This window comes from Dermochelys coriacea, chromosome 5 (genome assembly GCF_009764565.3).
Source record: "Dermochelys coriacea isolate rDerCor1 chromosome 5, rDerCor1.pri.v4, whole genome shotgun sequence".
In the NCBI taxonomy this organism is placed as follows: Eukaryota; Metazoa; Chordata; order Testudines; family Dermochelyidae; genus Dermochelys; species Dermochelys coriacea.
The window spans coordinates 118,700,354-118,726,961 of NC_050072.1; the positions used below are offsets into that span (position 1 = coordinate 118,700,354).

Consider the following 26,608-nt stretch of genomic DNA (forward strand, 5'->3'; position numbering starts at 1 on the left):
GCGAGTTGATGAAAATCCTTCTAAAATGGTAGTTTGTCACCTAAAGCAATCTTCCAGCATTATCAACCAGCATAGCTGGAATTCCCCTTTCATGAATGCAAAAAGTGCTGTCTTTTTTGCTTCCTCAGTGAAGGATAAATATGTATCCATTTGCCTTCTTAGAACCCAAATTTTATTGTTTTTTCCCCTCAGAGTCAGAATGACTCCGTGGTTTATTCCTGTCACATACAAACAGGTTTCCATTGTGCTGGCTTACAATGCTTATATTACATCTGAACATATATCCTCTGTCTGGTCAAAACCTGCTTGACAATCCTGCTTTGACACAGGCTTTAAAACATTTCCCAGTATACATACACAACTCCTTAAATATCATCTGTACACACATCTCACAAAGATTATGAAGATCAGTAGGACACATGCTTTTATTAAATAACTTACGTGACCCTCTTTGGATAAATACTACACTCAATGCATTGCTTTCATAGTATCAGGCTTGTCAGGGGCTACTGTTACAGAACAGGTTTCAGAGTAGCAGTCGTGTTAGTCTGTATTCGCAAAAAGAAAAGGAGTACTTTTGGCACCTTAGAGACTAACAAATTTATTAGAGCATAAGCTTTCGTGAGCTACAGCTCAGTGTCCCCTTAATGCATCCGATGAAGTGAGCTCCTTTTCTTGTTACAGAACAGAGAACCCTTTACCAATTGGCACTGAGATGTTCTTATGGTCACACTCTTATCTTCAGTATGAAAACAGGACCAGGTCATCAGCTGAAGTAAATATGCATAGATCTGTTGAAATTAATGGGGTTGCATTAATTTATACCATCTTAGGATATGACCCTCCATTTTTATATTTAAAATATGTCCGTTCAACATAATTCAGATCAACATGGAGCATAACAATGTTAACTTCAGCGAAGCTTTGTTTGGAATAAATGCTTGAGGGAGGAGAGCTTAAATACCTGACACTAGATGTAGTCACTAGACAGGCCATAACTTTTCATTTCAGGAGCCAGCAGGTATAAGTGAGGTGTCCCCTTATAAATAATAGTGTTTTGTTCTAATTTTAGAAGGACGCAAGTGTCATGTTATTTGACCTTTTCTGCTGAAAAAAGCCTCAAGGTAGTGACAGCAGCATTTTCATACATCTTGCTCCGATTATCATTTTGAAAGTATAATTGCTGGAAGTAGTACAGGCATGGAAACCTGCTGGCTTAAGAGGGCTATAGAGCTAATAATAGTAACCAAGTATTCCTCACCTGCTCCTTGATTTCCGTTGCAGGACTCCACAGATACAGATAACGGGGGTATTCCTGTCAGTCTGCCAGATGGAGTCCAAACAGTAGAAATATTTGGGCTCTAGTTCCTCCTTCATACAGGCTCCCAGTTTCCACAAACATCCTGTGGTGAAAATAAAATTGTAATTAGCCTGCAGTCCATCACTTAAGGGACACTCGCGGATAGGACATGTGGGGTATCTATAATGGAATTGTAATGCACAGAAGCCACATAGCAAATAAGAACATTTTGTTTAATCTCTGATGTTTTTGCCACCTGCACAGAATGAGCCTCATTAGTCACATTCCAAAAATCTCGAGTAAAAACTAGTAGTGCCTGGAGTGTTGTTCTAACCCGTACTGGAGCTAGACAGTGAATCAGGGGGTATAACCACCTGATAACCCTCCTCGCACTCTATTGCATACAGCAGATACATGGCAAAACAAAGCATTGGGCCCACAGAGTCTAAATGTTTCCTGGCATATCTGGAAAGAAACAATGATCCCCTCACAAGTCTGACTCAGCTTCCCCTCGGTTTAGGTGTGCTACTTCTGTGCTATTTATCCACGAAGATGGGTCTGTGACCATGGTGTCCCAGAAGAAGAAAGGCTAGGGGTAGAGCTCAGAATTCCAGTATACTGAGATGCTATGTCATTCATCTGCTGGATAACCTGGCTTGAATCAAATTTCAGGGAAGCAACCCCACCCTTAAACACTGGAATCTGTCATCACATGAAATCAGTAGTTTTAGCTTTGTTTAGAAATTTCTTGACTGACAAGAAGATCTGGACAAGCAGTTACAGATTCTTATTTGCCACCCAGAGAGAATGTAATATTAATTGTTGAAAGGAACAGGAGCGAACCTGAGTCCATGTAATCAGGTACTGGCAGAGGACAGACTTACATCGGTAATACGCAGACCTGGACAGAGATCTGTCAATTAACTAGGACCTATAATTCTCCAAGCTGTTTGATAAAGAACCCAATCTGAGAAATGTTGAACAAATGGATCACAATCACCAAGACTCATCTCCTTCTCATTCCAAGTGAAGGATGGGAAAGGGAAAGAGAGACTGGATATTGTGACAAATGGAAATACAGAGGTCATAAAATAACTGCCGTGTAATATCCAGATCTTGCTGCAATGTTTTTGTCACAATAGCCTGTCTCTGTACACAACAATATTGGGTTGCAATGATGCAACTTCACAAAATAAGTGTAGCAACACGGCTGAGATGTTGAATTATGATTATTATATCTCTCTAGCTGACCTCAGTAGATAATGAAGTTTGCTCTCAAGATCTTCAAAAACAGAATACTACTGATACTTAGGTAGATAAGATGATGGGGGAGGAGAGTTTGGATTTACATATTGTTAAGAAACATGATTATATATTGTGTTATGGAGTGGTATACATACACAAACTGAAATGCTCTTACTGTCCTCAGGTACCTACAACTCCCATCCAAGTCAAGGGGAGCTGTTTGAGAACAGTTTTTGACCCTACAATATTTGAAAGATGTTTAAAAATGGGGGTAACAAGAAATGCCCCCCCTCACACACACACACACACACACACACTTTCAGTATTTTTTTTTAAAATAGAATACAATTTTGTGATTTTCAATCAAGGTTTCTGAAGATGAGTAAAACCTCCATAAAATGTAATTTACAAATTCTCAGTAAGTGGCTCTTTATTAATAATAATGTTTTTTGAGAATATGATGGCATACAAAGCCTTCACATGGGCTGCAATCAAAGAACCCTGGGAAAAGCAAAAAAAACTACAAAATAAAGTAATTAGTGCATTCATGTAAATAAATCAAAGTAAAAACATTTCTAGCTTTCTCCAAGTGTAAACCTTGATGTAAAACAGAAAGTCATCACAAGAAGCAATTTTGAACAGCATACACAGCAAGCATATTAGGCCCTGTGTTCTCCCCTCCTGTGGGAGAATGGAAAAACTCATAAGGACGTGATGTGTTGAAGGTGGGAATTCTAGCTGCATACTTCCCTCAAGGATCAGGGATTTAAGGCTTTGTGGCTCAGGAATCCTGCAGAGACAGAGTGTCATGGGGCTTACTCACCACTCGCTCCTGCTGGCCATCACGGGGATTAGCCTTGCTAGCCAGTGAGGACTTTCCTGGTGGTGCCTCACTCAACATGGTCACCACCTGCAGACCTGCCTCAGTCCAAGTACTGCAGTATCTTCTTCTTGACTTGGCCCTTTGGCAGTTTCACTCTATTTTCCCCCTTCCAGGGGGGAGGTGTCTCAGTTCTAGAGTCCAGCCACTTCCCCAGTGGAGGGGGGGGGAGGAGAGACCTGATCCCACTCACTACACCGGGTCCCAGCCCAGGAACCCGCTAGCTAGCAGCCTCCTGCTGCCTCTCTTTAACCTCTCTCTCTCTCCCCCTATTGCTGTTTCCCCCTGGGCAACTTTCCCATGGCCCTAGCACCTTCTTCAGCCTTCCTCAGACATGCACTATCCAGCCCCAGTAGCCAGTCAGGAGCTCCTCTTGTTCCCCTGGTCCCTGCCAGCAGATGCTCTGTTCAAGGTACCACAGGTGTCAGCCTGCTAGAGAGAAAATGCCCACCCCTTGAGTTCCCAGAAGCAACTGGCCACTTTTGGCTCAGCAGCTCTTTTATATGTGCCTGCTGGGCCCTGATTGGCTGCTTCTTGCAGCCTCTCTTGGTTTGGCTGCTCCCTGAGCAGCCTCCCTAGGCTGTTTTTAACCCTTCCTCTGCCAGTGTGTGGTGGATGCCCCATCACATAGAGGAATGGGAGCAATATCCAGACCCATACTGTCTTGTCTCCAGGCCTTTGTGCCTCTTTTTTACTCCCAGACTTTAGGCATTCTGGACAGTGAAATGCCTAAATGAAATGAATGGGCAATGAATGACTCTCAGACTTTGACACTCTAAGGACCTTTGTTGCCCTTTGTGCTCCCCACCCAGCACCTACTCTCTAAGCTCCCTGTGAAGTAGGTGTATACTCAGAGGTGAAACAAATATCTTTTTCATAGCAAATCTCTGCTCTGTTATCCAGTGGTTTCTAAGGGTATCATGCTGCCAGTAATCTCTCTCTCTCTCTCCCCCCTGCTCCAATTCTAACAAATCAGGGCAGAGAGATTCAGGGGCAAAGGAGGGGCAGGTTGGGTTGCTGAGAGCCCATCATGTTTCCAACACTCCCTTTTTTTCCACTGCTTTGTATTTTTTCCGGGGGGTGGCGGGAGATCCACTCTGTATTCCCATCACTCATTTTTTTCTGCATCCCAAACTTCTGCAGTTACATCTTTGTAAATAAACTCTCCCAGGTGAAAAAGTAGGGGTGTCAGACGTGTAGAGGTGAATCCAAACACCAGAATACCTTAGTCCCCTTTGTAACTAACCCTGATCTCTAATCAGCCCTCACATTAAAAAAATATTGATTATGATCACTGCATTAACTCACATTTGTGTATTCACGTAGTCTCCAATGGAGAATGCTGAAGAAAAACCAGTTTCCTGCATGTATTATCCTCCCACCCAACCCCAAGCCCACTCCCAAAATTCCAGAGGGTCTGCCCCAGAATTGCATTGAGCAGCATGCTATGGGACTCTCAGTCCATGCTGGGTTGTACCAGGTTTAAATTCTTTCTTCTCTCCCCTCATGTTAGAAGAAGAAAGAATATGAACCAAATAGCAGTATTTGGGTGAGTTTTCTCCTGGATCATATTTGGCTTTTACTTTATAGCCTCTTGTCCTTTTAGAAAACGCTGGGAATTTTATGAGTCTGATAAGTGACAAATGGGAGCATTTTTACATGTGCCAACCAGAAGATATGCAGTAACATTGATAGACTGAAATAAATGATGTGGCTGGTAGTTAAGAGGAGTTTTAAGAAGCCCAAAACACACATGTGTATTTCTTCCTTTGTACTGCTTGTCTGATGTTATCTTCATTGTCATTTGTAATAAGACCAGAGGAAAGATCTTGGAAGGCAATCCAGACACTTATTTGTTCTGGAAGCTTTGCTGCTATGCGATCATTATTAAGCCCTGAGCTGTTAAATGCAATGTCTGGTTGAAAGTGGCTGCAAGGAGCACAGAAAAATGCTTCTTAGAATAACAGAGTTGAATAGGGCATATTCAAAGCTACATTCCTCACGTCCATTCCTAGTTATGTGAATACTGTGGGTGGAGTTCTGCCATTGGTTGCGTGCATGCACAATTCCCATTGAATTGAATGGAAGACACATGTGCAGAGTGTAGTTGAAGGGATAGGGAACAGACTGGGACTCAGACCTAGATTCTAGTTTAGGCTGTTCCAGTGCTGCATAATCATTGGCAAGTCTCTTCACTTCTGTTGCCCCTCTTATCCATCGTCTGTCTTGCCTATTGCTGTCATAAGCTCTTCGTGGCAGGGACTCCATTTTACTGTGCGTTCTACAGCATCGAACACAATGGGGGCCAACATCAGTTAGAGTCCACAGACACTCCTGTAAAATAAATAATAAAACATACAAAAGGCAGAAGTTGGATTTGGCCATATAATTTCACAGATTCAAAGCTGTTAATATGGACAGGGACATGTTGTCCAGCTATATCACCATGCAAGAGAGTTTCACATTGGTACATCAAACTATAGCCGCAACTAGAGATAACCTGAGGGCATGTCGTCACAGCAAAGAAAATCCTGCTGCTGGCCCATGCTAGCTGTCTCAGGCTTCTGAGGTTTGGGCCGTGTCGTTGTTTTGTTGCAGTATAAACTTCTAGGCTCAGGCTAGGGCCCAGGTTTTAGGACTTCGGCGAGGTGAGAAGGTCCCAGAGCTCAGGCTGCAGCCTTAGCCTGGAAGTCTACAAAACAATGAGTACCACACCCTGAGCCCCGCAAGCCTAAGTTGGCTGCTACCCCAGGTTTTTCTTTGCTGTGTAGCAATTCCTTTATAAATTTTTGGGCGCTATTTGACAAATTTAGCCTCATTCTGATTTGTAAGTTGTCTGAGCAATTTACATTGTTTTCGCATTTTGAAGTTATTTCTCAAAATAATTTTTGGTCTGTAAGTTGTTCCTCAGCTGTCCATTATGATATCTAACAGTAGATCTCTTGATTAATTTTAGTTCAACAGCCAGCTGGATTTAGTGCAGAGAAATTAAGTTTGGATTCAATCCTGCAGACCTTACTCACACAATACGAACAATCAATTTAAATTTCCAGGTTTCAGAGTAGCAGCCGTATTAGTCTGTATTCACAAAAAGAAAAGGAGTACTTGTGGCACCTTAGAGACTAATAAATTTATTAGAGCATAAGCTTTCGTGAGCTACAGCTCACTTTATCGGATGTATTCAGTGAAACAATGGATGTTACCATCACTCTCCTTACAGTGTGTATGGCAAAACCCATTGTTTCATGTTCTCCATGTATATAAATTTCCCCACTGTATTTTCCACCGAATGCATCCGATGAAGTGAGCTCTAGCTCACGAAAGCTTATGCTCAAATAAATTTGTTAGTCTCCAAGGTGCCACAAGTACTCCTTTTCTTTTTAAATTTCCAGTGAGTCAGAGTTACCAGACCGGTCACTTTACCTGAACTTGTTTGAACTTCGTTCCCTCTCAATTAGAGAACAAAGGAAAGACCACAAGAATATGTTCTCTTATGTAATATCTGGCACTTCTTTGGTCTGCCCAGGTTAGAAATTCCCCCAACAGAGATTTTCCAGTTGTATTTCAGTAACTCCATTTCTGGCCATAACCATAAAGTAGCAAGGTACACAGAAACAGAAGTTTTAAAATACCAGAAGGAGAAAAAGTTAACTGCAGCTTTTGAAACTTAATATTGATTTGAGTTTGCAACAAATGTTCAGATTGTTTTTTCATGTATTCAGACAGCCCTTCCTAATCATAGTGCCAAACCATGTCAGAAGCATTTTGGCTCGTCATTGTGTATTAGTTACTATGGAAGGGACTCCCCATCTACAAACAATCTTTAAAATGCATTTGCACTTAACCCCCATGAACATTAGTACTGTTACATGTCAAGATGACCCTACATCTTATAATCTTTGAAGCCACTGGATAATTAGTGGAACCTTGCATTACATTCTAGGGCAGCTCTTGATAGTTAAGGGGTTTTTTTTTTTAGTACCATAAATGTTAAGTTAGTGCTTTAAAAAGTTAAAAAGACATTTATGTATATCGGTAAGTTGTCAACCAAACCAATATTCAGCACCCAATTTTCCACATTTTAAATTGTTCTGCTTAAATTACTAGTCTGACGCTCCACACTTTGTTCTATCGCTCAATTCTTTAAATAAAATTTAAAATGCTATTGTGGAAGCTAGTTCACAGTCCCATTCTTTCCCTTCAGTGTCTTATTGACTTGTAGAGTTTGCCTAACTATTTCACCCACCTACACAGATCATGTTCAGAATGAAAATCAACATGCGGTAAATGTTAAGGCTTTTTTTTTTTGGTCTGTTTGTTTTGTTTTTAAATCTACTGTGTAATTATGCATCACTGATCACATACTTTTAAGCCACACAATTGCACATGCACTCACATATTTTGCATAGTTCAGGGGACAGAACCAGTCAGAAAGGGGAAAGTTAAGTGTTTAAGACAACCCTGAAAAATTAAAAGCATTCTTATATATTAAATAGTGTAAATGGTAGGTGATTCTTCCCCTACTCCCATCAGAAAATATATCACCTTAAATATATTCTAAGATTAAAATGGTCATTAATATTGATCCCCCAAAAAGCTGAACTCAAGTTTGCAAACTAAATTTTGAAGGAAATATGGGTTTTGGATCTTTGCTGCAGGTCTCATAGCCACAGAAGATATGTATTGTGTATTAGATACAGAAGCTATTTTGTAGACTGCAGTAATATTTACAGCACTCTAATTGTGAAATAATAAAAACCTCCATGTCAATGGGTTTCAAGAGACAGCTAAGTGAGGTACACTAGCCCAGAGTTTGTGCCCAGTTTTTACTCAAGTTGTCATTTAACATGAGCTGACACAGAAGTGATGGTAAATGCTAGTTTAGACACTCCACAAATGTTTGAGCCAGGACACAAACATTTGATGACTGTCTAGACTAGTCCTTACAATTGTTAGTCAAATTCTGGTAACTGGCAATAAAATCAATTAAAAATCAATGAAAACAGAACCACAAACTCTGTTCTAGATAAATCAACTCCCAGTTTAGCCTGAGGATCAAATGAAGACCATGCAGTTGAGCTCTTCACAATGCAGAGGAGAGAGGAACTTTGTTTTCATTATAACTGAAACTGACCATGTTATTTCTCCTCAGGGCTAAATTTTCAGAGGTGCTAACTTCCACGAACTTCAGCTGGAGTTGTGGGTAATTAGCATCTGTGAAAAATCAGATCTTTGATGTCTCAAGGGTGGCATCCACAAACAATGGCACCCAAAAGGAATAGACCCTTGAAAATGTTGATCTCAGTTTCTTGGAGAACATCTATTAAATTTGAGTGGCAGTTGAATTAAAACTAATACACACACACACCCACACACCCAGCTTGGTATGTGAAGGGGTTCTCAAAATTCTGGCACTTCTCAGGATTTATCTGAAATAAAGTTCATTTTAGAAGTTGCCTATATCGGGCCAGAATGTGCCACCCTTATTCCTGTTGAGCAGTATCTTATTTTGTGACTAGGTCTATTTGTTTCACTAGAGCTACTTGTACTAGGTATTATTCAGCATGCGTATTAGAATCTGACCTATAGTTACTGAACTGCTTCAATTAAAAGTAGATATTTAGCTTTATTTTTCAGAACTGTCCAAATCTTGTCCCATATGATTTTGAAAACAAAGCTGAATGGTTTATAGGTCATTTACATATCATAGCACCAGTTGGCCAAAAACGGGTATCACAAGAGATCATTTTAAAAAATGGTGTAATTTATCAGAGTAACCACCATTAGCATAACGTCATAATAATCAATTCATTTGGTCTAGAAAGATTGTTTAGTAATTCAAAAAGCTGTCACTGTTTTATAGATTAGGCAGTGAAAGAGCACAGGTTTTCATTGAGCATAATTACATAATAAATGCTTCCTGTGATACAAACCAGTCAGCTTCTTATAAAGTCAATAGATTGTACATTATCAAGCATGTTTCATCCGTTCCCCCCCCCCCGACACATTTGGGACACAATTATTAGATGAAACCTTATTACATTGTATCTCTACCTACAAGGCAATGAAAATCTTGCAAAAAGACATTTGTTTACATAAGTAATATTTTAATTCTACAAATGTTGTATCAAACTGGGGTGTGTGTTTTTGGCCTGGCATTTCCTGTTTTTCTGAAAGATAAAAATCTGATGCTCCAAAAATTGGATTTTAAGTTAGGTTTATTGGCCACTGAAGAACATTCAAAGAATGTATTTCATTTTTGTTAAGGTTTATTGTTCGCCAATATGCAAAATTGAACTGTATCCTTTAGAAAAAAAACTGTACAGGTATTTCTAACACACCTATCACTGCAGTTTCTGGTTAAGTGACCTTCCTGGGAGCTACAGAACTTAAATGTTCTAAATGAAAGACTCTGAAGGAATATCCAGGGTTATTCTAGCATTAGTTTAGCATGAATCCAAGGCTCTGTAGTTGAGGGTCACAAAGGATATGCTTCAGAGCAGCAGCTGTGTTAGTCTGTATCCGCAAAAAGAAAAAGGAGTACTTGTGGCACCTTAGAGACTAATAAATAGTAATAAATAAATAATAAAAAGCTCTAATAAATTTGTTAGTCTCTAAGGTGCCACAAGTACTCCTTGGTCTCATCTTGAATCCTAGATTTCTCATGGCTTAAAAAGGTGTTAAAACCTCATATTAAACCACCACCTACACCATAAAGTCATACATGCCATGAAGTTCTTCTCCATTAAATCTTAAATTGTTAAGTTCTATTTTGACAGAACATGACCCATTTCTTGGGAAACTGGTCTTTGTAGAAAATGTATCTGTTATCTTTTCATTTAGTGAAACGGAGAAGAAAACTAGATGCAAACTTCTCCAAGAAGTATATTTCAGGGTGTAGCCATGTGCCAAGTAGTTAAAGTCATCTGACAAAAAAGCTCATGGTAAATCATGATTGTATTAGCCACTAGAAGATTTGATCTTTTTCAACAGTTCTTGTGGTGCTATAAAGAAATCATGAGGCTTATTTACCATACTTACAAACACATTTATTGATAAGACTTGGGGGAGGGGGGGAGGGAATCACAGCTGTTTCACGTACCATAACAGCAAACAATCTTGGGTTGAAGCTGGAAGTGAGCATGATTTAATGACAGTTGGGAGGATGAAAAGGCATGCCCCATAACCTCAGCCATGCAGAACACAATGCCATCCACAGCCTCAGGAACAACTCTGATATCATAATCAAAAAGGCTGACAAAGGAGGTGCTGTCGTCATCATGAATAGGTCGGAGTATGAACAAGAGGCTACTAGGCAGCTCTTCAACACCCCTTTCTACAAGCCATTACCCTCTGATCCCACTGAGAGTTACCAAAAGAAACTACAGCATTTGCTCAAGAAACTCCCTGAAAAAGCACAAGAACAAATCCGCACAGACACACCCCTAGAACCTGACCTGGGGTATTCTATCTGCTACCCAAGATCCATAAACCTGGAAATCCTGGACGCCCCATCATCTCAGGCATTGGCACCCTGACAGCAGGATTGTCTGGCTATGTAGACTCCCTCCTCAGGCCCTACGTTACCAGCACTCCCAGCTATCTTGGAGACACCACTGACTTCCTGAGGAAACTACAGTCCATCGGTGATCTTCCTAAAAACACCATCCTGGCCACTATGGATGTAGAAGCCCTCTACACCAACATTCCACACAAAGATGGGCTACAAGCCGTCAGGAACAGTATCCCCGATACTGTCACGGCTAACCTGGTGGCTGAACTTTGTGACTTTGTCCTCACCCATAACTATTTCACATTTGGGGACAATGTATACCTTCAAGTCAGCAGCACTGCGATGGGTACCCACATGGCCCCACAGTATGCCAACATTTTTATGGCTGACTTAGAACAACGCTTCCTCAGCTCTCGTCCCCTAATGCCCCTACTCTACTTGCGCTACATTGATGACATCTTCATCATCTGGATCCATGGAAAAGAAGCCCTTGAGGAATTCCACCATGATTTCAACAATTTCCATCCCACCATCAACCTCAGCCTGGACCAGTCCACACAAGAGATCCACTTCCTGGACACTACAGTGCTAATAAGCGATGGTCACATAAACACCACCCTATATCAGAAACCTACTGACCGCTATTCCTACCTACATGCCTCTAGCTTTCATCCAGATCATACCACACGATCCATTGTCTACAGCCAAGCTCTACGATATAACCGCATTTGCTCCAACCCCTCAGAGACAAACACCTACAAGATCTCTATCATGCATTCCTACAACTACAATACCCACCTGCTGAAGTGAAGAAACAGATTGACAGAGCCAGAAGAGTACCCAGAAGTCACCTACTACAGGACAGGCCCAACAAAGAAAAGAACAGAACGCCACTAGCCATCACCTTCAGACCCCAACTAAAACCTCTCCAAAGCATCATCAAGGATCTACAACCTATCCTGAAGGACGACCCATCGCTCTCTCAGATCTTGGGAGACAGACCAGTCCTTGCTTACAGACAGCCCCCCAATCTGAAGCAAATACTCACCAGCAACCACACACCACACAACAGAACCACCAACCCAGGAACCTATCCTTGCAACAAAGCCCGTTGCCAACTCTGTCCACATATCTATTCAGGGGATACCATCATAGGGCCTAATCACATCAGCCACACTATCAGAGGCTCATTCACCTGCACATGTATTTCTTTCAAAAGGTGGCAAATATCAAGAAATACACAGTCTAAAAAAATACACGTTTTCATGTAGCCAGGACAGTTACCATCTGTCATCTAAAAAGGTCATGAACCTATTTATTTCCCCTAGCCTTCGAGTGTTCAGCTGAAGTGAGTGTGATCAGCCACTTGGAACCAATCCTTCTCAGAAACACCATACAAACTATCGCACCAATTCACACCCACCCACCCTCCTGTATGTAGAGACACATAGGGTTTTGGGGTGCACAGAAGTAAGATTGGTTGTGAGCAGCTGAATGTGAAGCATTAGAAAATCCTGCCAAAGGCAATCTCAGCATGTTTTGGACACGAGTCATTTGTGCATGATGGAGAGCACTGTTAGAAGAGCCTAGTTATAGTGAAACCATTAAACTGCAGATTTAAAGGAAGTACTAGCAGAGCAAAACCTAGTTGTCTCAGTATCTTTGAATTCTGCAGTTCTAAGATGCAGAGATCCAAAGCTTGATGATCAGCTCCCTCATATGAGAGAAAAAACAAAACAAAACAAAAAACATTCTCTGTTGCTGACCAGCCTTGCCCAAAACAAGATGGCTCAGTCTCATTCCCCACCCCTATAACATCTCCTCATCAATAAGAAAGAGAAAACGTAACAGGTAGGTTTTCCCTCTGGAAGAGAAAAATGCAACAAGGAGCAGTCAACAACAAAAAGGCCACTATAGGAAGAACTGGTCTCACTGCAAGCTACCTGATGCAAGCTAACTTCAGAACCATCCCAAAGGAGGTCATTACTGGTAGTCCAGCTCCCATATCCAGAGGGCAGCTTTCCTCTAGATGCCGTTCAGCACTAGATTCCTCTAATCTAGTGCTGAACATAAAGACCACTAGATTATGTTCCTTAGCTGCCAGTTGGCAGTCTTTTCCAACTTTTGGGGAACCTGGACTTTAACTAAAAAAACAAAAAACAAAAGTGAACAGTGGAGGTCAACTATACTCATTCAGAACAACTCCAAGGTAATGAAATGAGACTTCAATTGCCTTGGATTCTCGTTATTAGGTCCATACAATAATACTCAGTGCACAGTGGTTGCTTGAAATCTTTCAGAAATTTGCACTGATGTTTTATTCCAGGGTGAAGATGCACATTTAATTAATTCTGGTTTCCCCATGAGATATTTTGGCATGCATCTTCCCTTCACATGGTGCTCTGGTACATTTTCAGAGCATGTATTTGTCTGTTCAATGCACCTACCATTGCTATGTATAAGATATTAAAAAGTTATAAATAAATACTCAGTACACACTGAAATATGGAACACTAGCCAATTTGCCGATCGGTGCTGTAGCCTATATCTAAAAAGCTGTCAAATCAGATTAATAAAATAATTAAAATTTGATAAATTAATTTTCCCCCAGAGTCTTTATATTGTCAACAGGTAATTTCCACTTAAAGCACAATACCTCTGCTGTCATTTGTGACATTTTCCAGTTTTCAAAATCCTCATGCTGGACAAAGTCACTGTTATTATTAATACAGTACAAAAGCTTAAGTCACTACTTCAGACTCTTTCAGGTTGCTCAGCCCAGTGTATTCTTGCTAATGCTGTATTCAAATCATGAATGTGTGCGCTTCACAAGAAAACAAAACTGCATAGATCAAGAGCTCTATAGAACTGGACACAGCCATAACTAGCAAGCTGTCAGAGAAGATGGATCAACCTGAATTCAAATGGCCTTGTTTTCAAACCAAAGCGGAAAAAGTGATAAAAATAAATACAAATGAGAAAAAGTAAAATAGCAGTGGAATCAAGTACTCTTCCCTCAGATTTATATTGGATAGAGAGAACTCAGAGTCTGTTATATTTCTTACAGTTTAGACTGTCACACACACACACACACACACACACACACACACAATACTCAGGTCTAACTGGTATAGTTTATTCATACTTCCAATTTATGGATAAATTATGTATGAGAGCAGTTTAGGAAGGGAACATCACGTGCACCTCGGCAGCAGTGCGGGGAGGCATGAAGCCTGTGGAAGTCAATGCCCATAGGGGTGCCTCTTGACCATAATCAGCAACAGAATGTCTTGCTAAATATATAGGAAAGATGTAACCTGGTTTAGCTCATCTGTCCCACTGTGCGTAGCTGCTAGCACTTGGCTGTGAGCAGAGGCTTGGAAAACCCATCCTTCCTCAGCTCCGATATTTGCCTTCAGGTGCCAATTAGTACAGTGGGCAGCACTAGATTATCTTTGCCATTAGTCAGTCCTCCTAACCTATGATGGCTGCCTCCAGAGCAGGTTTGCTGAGAAGGTAGGGGAGGGCTCTTCCAATAATACCCTCTACCTCCTCAAGAGCACCAGTGTGAAGCCAGCTATAAATTGGCCCTTAAAGACCAGGTCCTCAGCTTGTGTAAATTGGCATAGCTGGGTTGAAATCAATAGACTTACCCCAATTTACACAAGCTGACAATTAGCCCCCTAACGTTTGGATGACAAGAGAGAATTTTTGTAACTGGCAATTAAGCTTTCAATACATTAGACTTAATTCTCTCCCTCAGTAAGTGCATAATGCTCTCATTGTTAAAGAGTCCCAGGCACTGACTAAATCAATATTCTAAAAGGATATATTCTCCAGACAGAGGGGGCTAAATTTTCAAAGAAATGCAGCTGACATATAGCAGAAAATGGGTAATTGTGAATGCAGTTGGGAGAATAAATGCATTCATGCCAACCTGAACATTTTCAACAGGTAAGGAGTTGCAAACACAAGATCTAGTGTGTGCCTAAACAAGACACTCCAATAAGTAGTCGGGCCTGGTAAAAGGCCATGTGTTTAAGTGTGAGTGCATTTTCAGCCTATTGAGAAGCACAATGTGGTAGATCATGTTTAAAATACTCACGAATTATTGAAGAGAGTGCTTTGTGATGTTTTACTCCCCATTCCCTGTAAGTCAAATTACTGAAAGGATGTATTTGGTTAGGAACATATTTGATGATTATTTTGCTTTCTTCCTTTTGTACTTAAAATGTGCAAGTGTCTAACAACACTCCTCCGCCCCAAGTAATCATTGAAGAATATGTGAAACAAAAGTGAAGTAAAAAACAATAAAAATCATATCTAGTAAACAGTTGTGATAAAAAAACACTAATCTCCACATTGCATTTACTTGCACATATAATATTTAGTCAAATAACTTAATCACTTATTGGAAAGCGATCCCCAATTCAGTTTACATCTCAGAGTGCAACTCAGGAAAAGGCTGCCAAATCTTTCTAAATACATCCCACTGATCTTATACATTCTCATCTTACAATATTGTGACAAAATAAGTGTAGCTTGTCTGATATGAATTTTACCCGTTGTATAAATATTACCGGTGATTTGAACACTTCAGTTTATGAATAATTATGCATTGGAACATAAGTTGTTCTGCTGGTTTGCAGTACATGAAAAAAGCCATTTTCCTTTGCCTGGTAATGAAGAAATCAATACTCCAATAAGCATCTATGCACAGATTCCAAGACATCACTCTACTCACTGTTCAATCACAAATATCACTGTTAGATCAAAATATTGGCTGGCAGTGGAGAACACCCATTGTTAAAAAGACAGGGGGAAAACCCAAGAATTTAGCACAAAGCAGTACATAGAGAGAGGGCACAATGTTTTATGAAGGCTAAGGTGATCACGTTGGTTGTATAGCATGAAATGAATTGTATTATCCTGTAGTCATTCAGGATAACATCCTTCCAACAACAGTGTATGGAGCCAGATACATTTACCAGCCCAAATCCAGGTCCCACTGAAGTCAGTGGGATTATTGCCACTGGCTTCAATAGGACTAAGATTTCACAGTTCTTGATAGATGAAAGGATTATACCTAGAGGATTTTCTCCAACACAGGAGAATGAGGCCTGCTAGAGACACAGGTTTAGGTCTCAGACTAGACCAGACTCAAAAAGATGTATAAACTATACCCCTAATTACTAAAAAGGGCTTGCTTGTATTTAAAGCGTCTTACCCTGTTTTAGAATGCAAGTTCTCCATTTCACCTCCTGAGAAATGATCTTTGAAAAGTAGGTTTGCCCCGCTGATGATGGGACAACATTTGCACATTATGTAGAACTTGCGATCTTTTCACACCCTCACATCCATAACTCTGGTCATTCATGAGGAGTCCCTTTTATCACCAAGGTTTTTCTGTGTTGCTATCCCACATGTTCTTTTCTGTTCATCAAAAGTTGTTCCCTATTCCAGAGTTCAACCAAGAGTGTTTAGCTTTTTCTTTGAAATAGCAGGATGTTGTTTTTGCCTACAAACTCCCATTCCTTTATTTTTAAACACATGTTCCAGGACCCAGAGCCATCTGTCTTCCAGTTTGTTTAGAAGACGTGAAGTTATCATCAGGCTTTTTAAAAAACAAACAAACAAACAAACAAACAAAAAAAACACACCAGTTGCTTGCTTGCTTGCTTATCTGTATTTCAAAAATGCTGGCAGCTCTGGCATCCACTCTCAGAACTGTCCCAATAATGACTCTTCTCAAAGGTTGTGCCACTACAATTACTCCATCTGCAAAATAGGAGTTTAAATTGCACAGTTTTAACATTTCTTGTATTTCTCATAGTGTCCATTGTTATTTGTCAACTCAGAGGTATAACATTCTTTCAGAAACCCTTTTAACATCTTAGATAGTCTTAAAGCTAATATTACAGTTAGAATAACTCAGTCAACTCCTTAACATTCTCATTAATATTCCTATTTTGGGGTTGTCTTGAATGGAAAATCAGAGGGTTTCTCTTTCTAATCCTGCCTCCCACTAGTTATTGTACAGGCCCCAAGGTGTTTCTTGAGCAATCTAGTACAAAGAAAAAGAAGAAAGAACATATCTTAGAAGGAGAGGCAGGCAGGCTGGCTGGCTGAGACTCAATGTTGACTTAGAAGTCTGAGCTTGCCAAACTCAAACCTCCCTGCTCACCTGAATGAGATCAATAGCTCCCAAGTGCCTATAGACCAAACTTCTGGGATTGAATTTTATTCATTCAGTGAGCCAAACCTTGAAGTTTCAGAGTAGCAGCCGTGTTAGTCTGTATTCGCAAAAAGAAAAGGAGTACTTGTGGCACCTTAAAGACTAACAAATTTATTAGAGCATAAGCTTTCGTGAGCTACAGCTCACTTCATCGGATGCATTTGGTGGAAAAAACAGAGGAGAGATTTATATACACACACACACAGAGAACATGAAACAATGGGTTTATCATACACACTGTAAGAAGAGTGATCACTTAAGATAAGCCATCAGGTGATGGCTTATCTTAAGTGATCACTCTTCTTACAGTGTGTATGATAAACCCATTGTTTCATGTTCTCTGTGTGTGTGTGTATATAAATCTCTCCTCTGTTTTTTCCACCAAATGCATCCGATGAAGTGAGCTGTAGCTCACGAAAGCTTATGCTCTAATAAATTTGTTAGTCTAAGGTGCCACAAGTACTCCTTTTCTTTTTGCGAAACCTTGAAGTGTTTTCACATGTGAGCCTGCACTTGCTATTCATTTTAATCAGCCTCAAAAAGCCTATTATTTACTCAAAGGAAGAGAAGAATGAAGCTGCTGCAAACAGTAGGAAAGATCATGTATGTTAGTGAGCAAGAGGATGTGTTATCAATATGCAATAGTGAGCATTTTCACACATAGTTGCCTCTTATTGCAACTTGATTTTCAAAACTGCAGTCTGATTGGTTGAGCTTTTCTGACGCTGGCACTTTTTTCAATTATCAAAAGTCTCTACCGACCACAGGAGTGACCTCCCCCAGCTTCCACCTCACATCATCTCATGTAAAGAATAGATCATTTATACATTTGCTGAAAAGGGAAAAAGATGTGAGAGAAAGGAAATGGGTATTCCCTACAACCCACATTTTTACAATCAGCTCCATAGATGTACTGTGCAAGACGTGGTAAATAAGGACAAGATGGTCCCTACTCCCAAGGAATTTACAATCTAAGTAGGCAAAATTCTACCCTGCAATATATGGCAAGCATTTTATTGATTTAAGGTTTCAGTTCTCATCACAGCTGGCCAATGGGTGTTGTGCATGTATTTTCAAGGGCAGAATTTGGCTCACTCTTTTTATGCTGTCCGCCTTAGAAATTCCTACTTATTTCCCACTTCTCCTTGTCCCACCAGCTTCAGTTTTAAGTTTCAATTTAAAAAAAAAAATTAAGGGTAAAGATATTCCACTTGTTTTAAGTGTGAATCCAAAAAAAATCATGTCAGCAGAACCTGCCATCTCAGAACAACTGAGCACACAGGCAAATGGTACATCAAAGAAAGGGATTGTGAATGAACAGTTGCTCCTATAAGCAGAACCTTTGTTACCACATTTGCCTGTTATTTTGAGGTATGCTCATTTATTAGGGTTACTCTTCTGGGGTGGGTTCTGTAATTCTATCAATGTACTGCTTATGTCACTTGTGTTCTCATACCAAACTCTACTTCTCCCTGCTGCAAGTTCCCTCTCAGTGGAGTTATCCTGCTGGACCTAGGTTCCCCAGGGCTGGGTTCTTCCAGCCCCAGAATCAGACGAACACACACATTAACAGAGCGCATCTGAGAGGACCAGGTTAATCAGCACTCCCAAGCTGACCCCTTATATGTCCCTGGACTCAGCAGGCTGGGTCGAGCAGCACTTCCAAGCTGCCACCCTCCTATGCCACAGGTTCAGCACGTCCCTATCCCCACTTTCATGTTACAATTATTCTGGTAATAACTCACTTGATGAGCAAACCCCACAGGATTTTTGGATGCTGCAGGGATCTTTAGCTTAGGTACAAGGAACATTGCTGGAGAGCGAATGAGGAAGCCAAGAAACACCAATGGGGGGGGAAGGGGGGAGAGAAGCAACCAGCTTAACCATGAAAGTTTATTGCCTGGTATTAACCATAGGGGAACCAAACAAACAAAACAGTTATAATATTAAATCTAACTTAAAATTTGATTATAAAAAAGTCAGGTTTAGAAAACTATAACTGATCACACAAGTCTGGGTCAGAAGGCTATTCCTAGAGAAAGAGAGAGAGCTGGGTTCTCACCACTCAGTGAAGCTTGAATCGATCAGGGGTCCCAGTGGTGGTGGTAGCTGGGGGTCTGGCATGCTGGAGACAGGCAGAGCTCCCAGCATGATCAGTCAGGAAAAGATGAAGTCCCAATGGAACTGATTCAGATTTTGGATCCAGGCATCTGAACATCTACCTGAGCATGGGTAGGGGTTTTTGTAGGGAAACAACAATGGTTCAATGGAGAACACTAGATTTGTTTATGGCTCAAGGGAGTATACCAAAGTTGTTTTGTTCAGGCTAGACAATAGAAATTGATCATTCCTGCTTATGGGTGGTGTTCCTTGGAGGGAGCTCACAATGCAATTAGGGAGCGTCACTATTTTGGATACCGATAAAGAATTTATTACTAGAATTGGTCTGATAACCACTGAGCTGGGTGTATGCAGGCATGGGTTCAATAACATCTGGAGCAGAGATCCCCCATCATGCAGTGCTTCCCTGTTTTTCTGGTCCCAGAGTTCCATGCATTCTTGCCTTGGAATCTTTGTTCTCCATTCTGCATGCTAATGGAGATGCCTTCCTATCCCATCTTTGATGCAAACGAGGCTAGGGGAGTTTCCTTAATCCTGTCACCCTTGTCCAAGGGGTTTAGGTGTGTCTCCCACAGCCTTTTCATTCCTTTTTGTAAGTCTTTCTTCTGATCAGTTTTGGTTCAAGCAGAGGCGGGGGTGGATGGGAAGGTGTTTTTTGAGTCAGACAGGCTGGGTACTGCGCCCTGGTTCCCCAAGAACACAGAGGTGATAACAAAGGTAACACCTTTGTAATAAGAAAAGTAAAAAGTTGAAAACCTCTTGGATGTCAGTGAAAAACTGGTTGATGTAACCAGACAAAGATAGAAAAAGGTTCCATAGGAAGGGTACAAGAAACCTCACTAGGAAAGGGAAAAAACAACAACAAAAACTAAAAATGTTTTTAAAGTAACCAGCACCAAAAAAAACAGTCTTTAAAACATAGCAGAAAAGGCATCTCTACTAGATTTTTCTTCCACACAGAGAGCTCTTTTCTCTTAAAAAAGAAAAACAAACACTGCAAATCAGCCCACACATGCTGGAAAAAGATTTCAGAAATATTTTTTAAAGTTTTCAAAGATTTATAATCAAAATGGGAGATAACTCCCATTTGATAATTTTACCCAACATGCTACAGTGTTATGCTAAAGATAACAGCATTCACTTGGCAGAATTACCAGGAAAGTCCGCCTTTTTAAAATAAGCATAGCTCAAAGTAAACTTATCACAAGGATGTTTTCCAGATTGTGGTTTGCAAATATTCTCACATACAGAGATGGTTGAAGTTTTTCCAAAGACTTATCAGAAACTGGCTCTCCAGCCCCTCCAAAAGAGTAACAAAAATGTCAGTCTTTGTTTGTTTTTTCCCCATACCTTTATGTTCATTTTTTAATCCAAAAAAATTGTATTTAATTTGTGTTTAGCAAACAGAGGTTTTCAGCAAAAAAAATTGCAATTTTGATACAAAGTTAAAAAATATTCTTTAAAAGTTTTAAAAATAAAAATAAAAATAGAGTCTGCGTCCAGCACTTTGAAATGAAATGAAAACAACCTGGCAAAATTAGTTTTTTGTTGATTTACCAGTCCTACTCAAATAGCATTATACACAGGCAGCTCAACTACATGGTGATTTGGTGTCTGCAAGCAAGCCAAGGTTTGACTCTACAGCAGCTTGTCTCACACTAACTCTTTGTACAGACACTGCTTCCGCTCCTTTCCTGGTGACAGCTTTATCTTTCCGCTTGCTCCTCTTAATCTCTCTTCCCATTTTTGTCAAGTATCAGAGGGGTAGCCGTGTTAGTCTGGATCTGTGAAAGCGGCAAAGAGTCCTGTCTATAAGGTGCCACAGGACTCTTTGCCGCTACCCATTTTTGTATCCTCTCTCTTTTTACTAATTCCTTCTCCTCCACATCTTTCCTTAACCCTTACCTGTAACATTATGTATTTCTCCCAGCACCCCATCTCCTCGCTGTTTATTCTCCCATCCTCATTCCAGAACCCTTTCCCTCTGGCTTCCTGCATCCACCACTTCTCCGCAAGACCTTCCTTCCCATGTTTTCTTTACTCTTTTTTCTTCTTGCCCTCAGCCCTTACTGGAGCCTGTCTCTCTCACCCTCTTTCCCATACTCTTACAGTCTCAGCAGTCCCTTCATCCATCCAGCTTTTGCCCCATCTCTATCCTCAGCTTCCCGGCCCCTGCAGTCCTCTGTCTGCAATCAAGTCCCCTGTCCTCCCATTCCCCTGCTACTAAAATCATTTTTGTTCCCCTCCAACCCACCACCCAAGAACACTCTTTACATGCAGCTCCTCATACCAGCATGGGATTTTTTTCTCTCCATGCAAACAGGAGGATCTCAAACTCAACAGCTGGGACCAATTTCCCAGAGCAGGGATGAGTGCTTATGTGTTGAGAGGAAAGCAATCCTACAGTAAACATTTCTCTGCCTGGGCCTGCACAGAGTCAACAGTTTGCCTATCCTGTTTCCCTTGCTAGGTCCTTGGGGTGCTCCTTGCCCAGCAAAAAGAGCACCCCAAGCAGTTCTCCCACCTGCCACAAGGAATCAGCTAGTAGCCTGTGGTGCATTGCTGAGCGGCTTCAACAAGGGCAAGACAGAGCAGGTGCAGGAGTGTGTTTGTCCTGCTCCTGCAGGCAGCACCTACAGATCGTTCCAGAGGCCATGAGGTAAATAAGGAGCTTGCTGTGGAGAGTCAGTGGAGGTTTAGGTCGCTGGTGCAAATCTGCCCTGCAATAGCAGTAAATAAAAATTCTTACAACTGGGGGCTGTTTGCTGGTTTATGTGAAACGAATTGGTAATCTCGGTCTAATGCTACGTTGTTAGGGGCGGGGTGGGAGCATCCCCCCCCCCCACCATCAAACAGTGCCTCCTTCCCTCCCCCTTCATCTCAAGAGAAGGAATTTGAAGCTGTTCCACTGTTTATAAATAATTAATGTGCAGTTGGAGTAGGGACTTGAATCTCCCACATCCTAGGTGAGGGCTCTTAACACCTAGAGTGCAGTTCTCCCTCTCTGTCCTGGCCTAATGACTATCCAATGTCATTATGAAGGAATTGTAGTTTCACTATGAAAGACAATGAACCGAGTGGGCCATGAAACAAGAATGACTCTGCGGCCTGGGGGGTTAGTGCCCTTAGCTATACTGTTGCTGACCCCCATGTTCCAGTCCCTGCCACAATAACTGTTTAATTCTTTATAAAGAAGCGGAATAGCATAAAGAAGAGAGATTGATAAAGGTCCCACATCCAAATAGCCCAGTGGCTCTGATGACCCCCACCCCCATGCTGCAGGAGACTCAAATATCTTCTCCACATTAGGCAACGGGAGGAAACTGAGCCCAAGTCTCCCACATCCCAGGTGAATGTGCACTGGATTAAAAAAGTTATAAGGTGACTTTGCATCTCAGCTGGCCATTTTGTCAATCTAGTCCTCCTTTGCTCTTATTAAAAGTGACCAAAACCTAAAAGAAGAATTTTGCATTGGGTCAAAATCAAACATGTTGCTTTGACCCAACTCAACATTTTTTCCAACTTTTTGATTAGCCATAAATAAATAAATACATAAATAAGCTTCCATTTTTTTTTGCCTGAAACCAACCTTTTTGATATTTCAGAGTTGCCAGAGAACTGAAAAATTCATTATTCACCCAGTTCTAGTCAGGATTTTGTGTCAGAAATTCTACTGTTAGCAATGGCTTCTTTGTTAGACTGAGATAGGCAACTGACTGTATAGCTATGGAGATTGAGCTACCATCTCAGCCCTAGAAGTGATCCATCAAGGCCATGACCAAGTCATCCTGGAGAAGGCTTGGTTTGACAAAACCTTTACTGCCACTGTACAAGCTGTTCAGGTTCTGTTGCTACCTACAAGTCTGAAGTGACGAGGCACTTTAATCAATACTAAACACAGGTCATATTTCAAAGTAACAGGAAAAAACTGAATAGTTACATTGGTCCTACAGAAAGTAGGACTTTGGCGAAGGTTCTAGAAGGGTCTGTCAGACATGTCACAGGGATCTGGGGAGAGGGTTCTGGGGTTTTAATGGGAGCTAGAGAGAATGAAATTGTCAAACAACAAGGAGTCTCCAACCCAGGATCAGAAGTAAGGGAAACTGTTGCCATAAGTGCATAGAAAGGTACACTCACTCAGGCCTGAATTTTCTTGACCCTAAGGGTAGGCTGGTGTCAATTTGTTACTAATAATTATTTAGGCATACGGGGAATGTTATGGAAAGGTTTAGGTATTTCCTTGGAATTTTTATGGACTATTTTTTATTATATAAAAGAGGGTTAATTTTGCTGATGGCAACTCTGTTTCCCTGTTGTACATAGACATATTTTCAGAATCTGTATAAGCCCATGTGCAAATTGCTAAATTGAGAGAAAACCTCAGAAGCCAACTCACATCTGCTGCCTTTATTATATAGAGCACCACATGTGATTATGAAGGCATATGCATAGAATGGGTAACTATGTCTTCTTCATCCCTGGTTATTTTAAAATTTCTATTGCAAACACTGTTGACTCATACTGTACATGTGGTATTACACTGACTAATCCTGTAACCATAAATTTTAAAGTTTGAATGGTTCTATTCTAATAAAGCATAAGCTATAATCTTGTCTGACAGGCACCAAATGCAATTGCAATATTTATCAGTACACAGAACCCATCATTTATTCATTCTGGTTTCAGTTTTGCTAGCCAGGTAAGTACATAGAATAAAATTGTATTTCCCTGTATATCTCAGTAGTCAGACAACACATAAACAGACAAAAGTAGAGATCAATACAGGTGATCATCAATATATTATGCAGTAATATAGAACATGCCATCACAAAGTCAGCTTTTGCCAACATAGTTATCATACAGAACTAATCTTGATATCACATTTTTTCCTATACTGAAATTAAGGAATAAATGTGATAGCAGTATGGCATCTGTTGGTAAATGTTGACTTTTACATGGCAGCTCTTCTGAATCACAATAGTTTTATGGCTATAGGTAGTGCTCCAGTTGGGGGAGGAGGTTGCTAGTGAAATGATTTTTGCCTATTGTCAATTCTGATTTCCCCCCTCCCCCTTAACTTCCTTCTACAGTGAACGCCACAGGCTATTTACATTTTACATCGGACATTCCATGAAATGGAGCGGCCACCAGAAACCATCTGCACCAGTTAAGCCCTGCAGTGACCCTGCCAGGACAAGGGGAGCATGTTGCAAGCAGAACAGTTGTGCAGCAGGGAGTCTTTGTGTAGAGAGGAATTATGCTTACCTATAAACCCTACCATAAAACCAAAAAGCCTTGAGAATCAATAGTTGATGATACTACTGTTACTGTGCTCCTGGAGTGAACAACGGCCTTTCATAGGCTGCTCCTTGAGGTGCCCTCTTTATTTCTATAGGGGATGGCGAGGGGAATACTGAAATCAGGATGACAGCACCACAACTGTTACCTGGGGTTATCTGAACCAAAGCTATGGTAACTATTCTCTGTTTTCCAGGCAGTGTCAGGAAATAAATCAGGCTGGGGGAGGGGAGACAGCACCTCTATCTGATAAATGGTTGATACACATGAGTGATTCCACTCAAAAAAATCTGTTTTTCTTGAGTACAAAGCACACATCTAGAACAGCAACAATCTCAGAGTACACAGAAATAGTTAACTAAAATCTGAGGTGACACTGAGGGACAGCAGCAGGATTTTTGTGGCCAGCTTTTCTCCTAGCCACTGGGGAATTAGGTGTCCATCACTTGGCTCATAGAAAATCTCTTGAACTTCTCCAAAGTAAAAGTCTATCTAAACTCTTATAGATAAATTAAAATAAAGCAACAACTCATAACCCCTAGTAGTGGCTGTTTCCCTAGCAGCAGAAAATAATTCGTAAACTTTACTTATCAGCAAAACAACTCCTCAGCCAAAAACAAAACAAAAAAAAAAAAAAAAAAAAAAAACCACACCTTAGAATCACACAGACTCAAGGTTAGCTATCCTTGTCAGTAACACTGCAGCTACAACGGTTGGCCTAAGCAAGGCCAGATTCTTTCTTGCTATGTGGCGTCCTTGCTTCCAGCTCCTGGGGAGAGGGGGGAGGTCGGGGGTTGGGTGGAGGGAGGGTAAGTGCACAAGATGGCTGTGAGTTATATCAAATCCAATTCTCTCACAACACAACCACTAAATAATCTCCCCTCACCAACAATGCAGATGTCATTTATTTGACCAATCACTTAGATTTCAATCACCATTCCACCCACTTTGCATATAACACTGCGTTAACACACAGTATAATTGGCCATCAAATTTTATAACCAAAATCCATATAGGATCATCCTGAAGTAAGTTTATGGCATTTTTCTTTGTCTGACTTCAAGATGTGCATTGCCTGGTGACAATGGCAAGAATACCATACCTCAGTGCTTTGAAGCAAATGTAAGTGACAACACTCTTTACTTGACGTTCCTTCATATTGTGACACTCTATCCTTAGTAATTGTCTGCTTACCATTAAACAGTGAGTTCAAAATCATTTATTTCTGAAATCTTTATTAAAATCCAGCACTGAGTCAAACACACTGTTCACATTCAATAACTACATGTTTCAGTCTAAAATACTCGAGAAAGAGAATAACCTGTGATTCCATTCTGAAAAAAACAGCCTCCTACAACTTGGATCCTAAATAAGCCAAAAACATTTATAATCCCACGTAGTCGTCAACTATGAGGTAGAGACGAGTAATTTACATTTCTATTTTCATGCAAGCAAAATCATTCATCTCTCTTCACATTTTGATTACTTTACTTTGTTTTAAAAAGCATCCTTCTAAAACCACAGTATTGGATTTTCACTTGGCTACAAAAGCATTTCAAACCCCAACAGCATGGAGTTGTAGACTGCACTCATCATAAGATGATTCTCAATTCATTATTCTCTCCATTAATTTTCTTGCTATCATTGGCAATCACACTAACTGCATGAGTTCTCTTCACCAGTTATTGCTTTGGTCTGGCTGTTCTTATGTTCTAATTTTTTTCCAGTTTGGCCACTGAACCAAAAAACTCAGTTATTTGCACAGGTCTAGAAGAGAACGTCATGGCAGCAACACTTTCCTGACTTCTGCCATCCAATTATAGACAGAGTACTTAAATTGCACCCTTTCCTCTTTCCTTCTTCTTACACACTAGGTGACACTTTTCAGAGTAGCAGCCGTGTTAGTCTGTATTCGCAAAAAGAAAAGGAGTACTTGTGGCACCTTAGAGACTAACAAATTTATTAAAGCATAAGCTTTCGTGAGCTACAGCTCACTTCATCGGATGCATTTGGTGG

General features: G+C 40.7%; 2 long non-coding RNA genes across 3 annotated transcripts in view; both read right to left on the bottom strand.

Annotated features, from left to right (window-relative positions):
- Positions 1 to 692: 692 nt before the first annotated feature.
- Positions 693 to 4,834, bottom strand: LOC122460400. Its single transcript, XR_006281680.1, has 3 exons — positions 3,369 to 4,834; positions 1,262 to 1,403; positions 693 to 791 (listed from the first exon to the last, which is right to left on the bottom strand). It is a non-coding gene; the product is annotated as an uncharacterized LOC122460400 (long non-coding RNA).
- A 6-nt stretch (positions 4,835 to 4,840) lies between these two features.
- Positions 4,841 to 26,608, bottom strand: part of LOC119855985 — a 45,212-nt gene continuing 23,444 nt past the window's right edge. The window contains exons 6-7 of one of the 2 annotated variants that reach the window (XR_005293098.2): positions 16,599 to 16,716; positions 4,841 to 5,759 (exon numbers count right to left, since the gene is read on the bottom strand). This is a non-coding gene — a long non-coding RNA (uncharacterized LOC119855985). Of the gene's footprint in view, positions 5,760 to 15,144; positions 16,717 to 26,608 lie in introns of those variants that run through there. The other variant, XR_005293097.1, reaches the window with a different exon arrangement.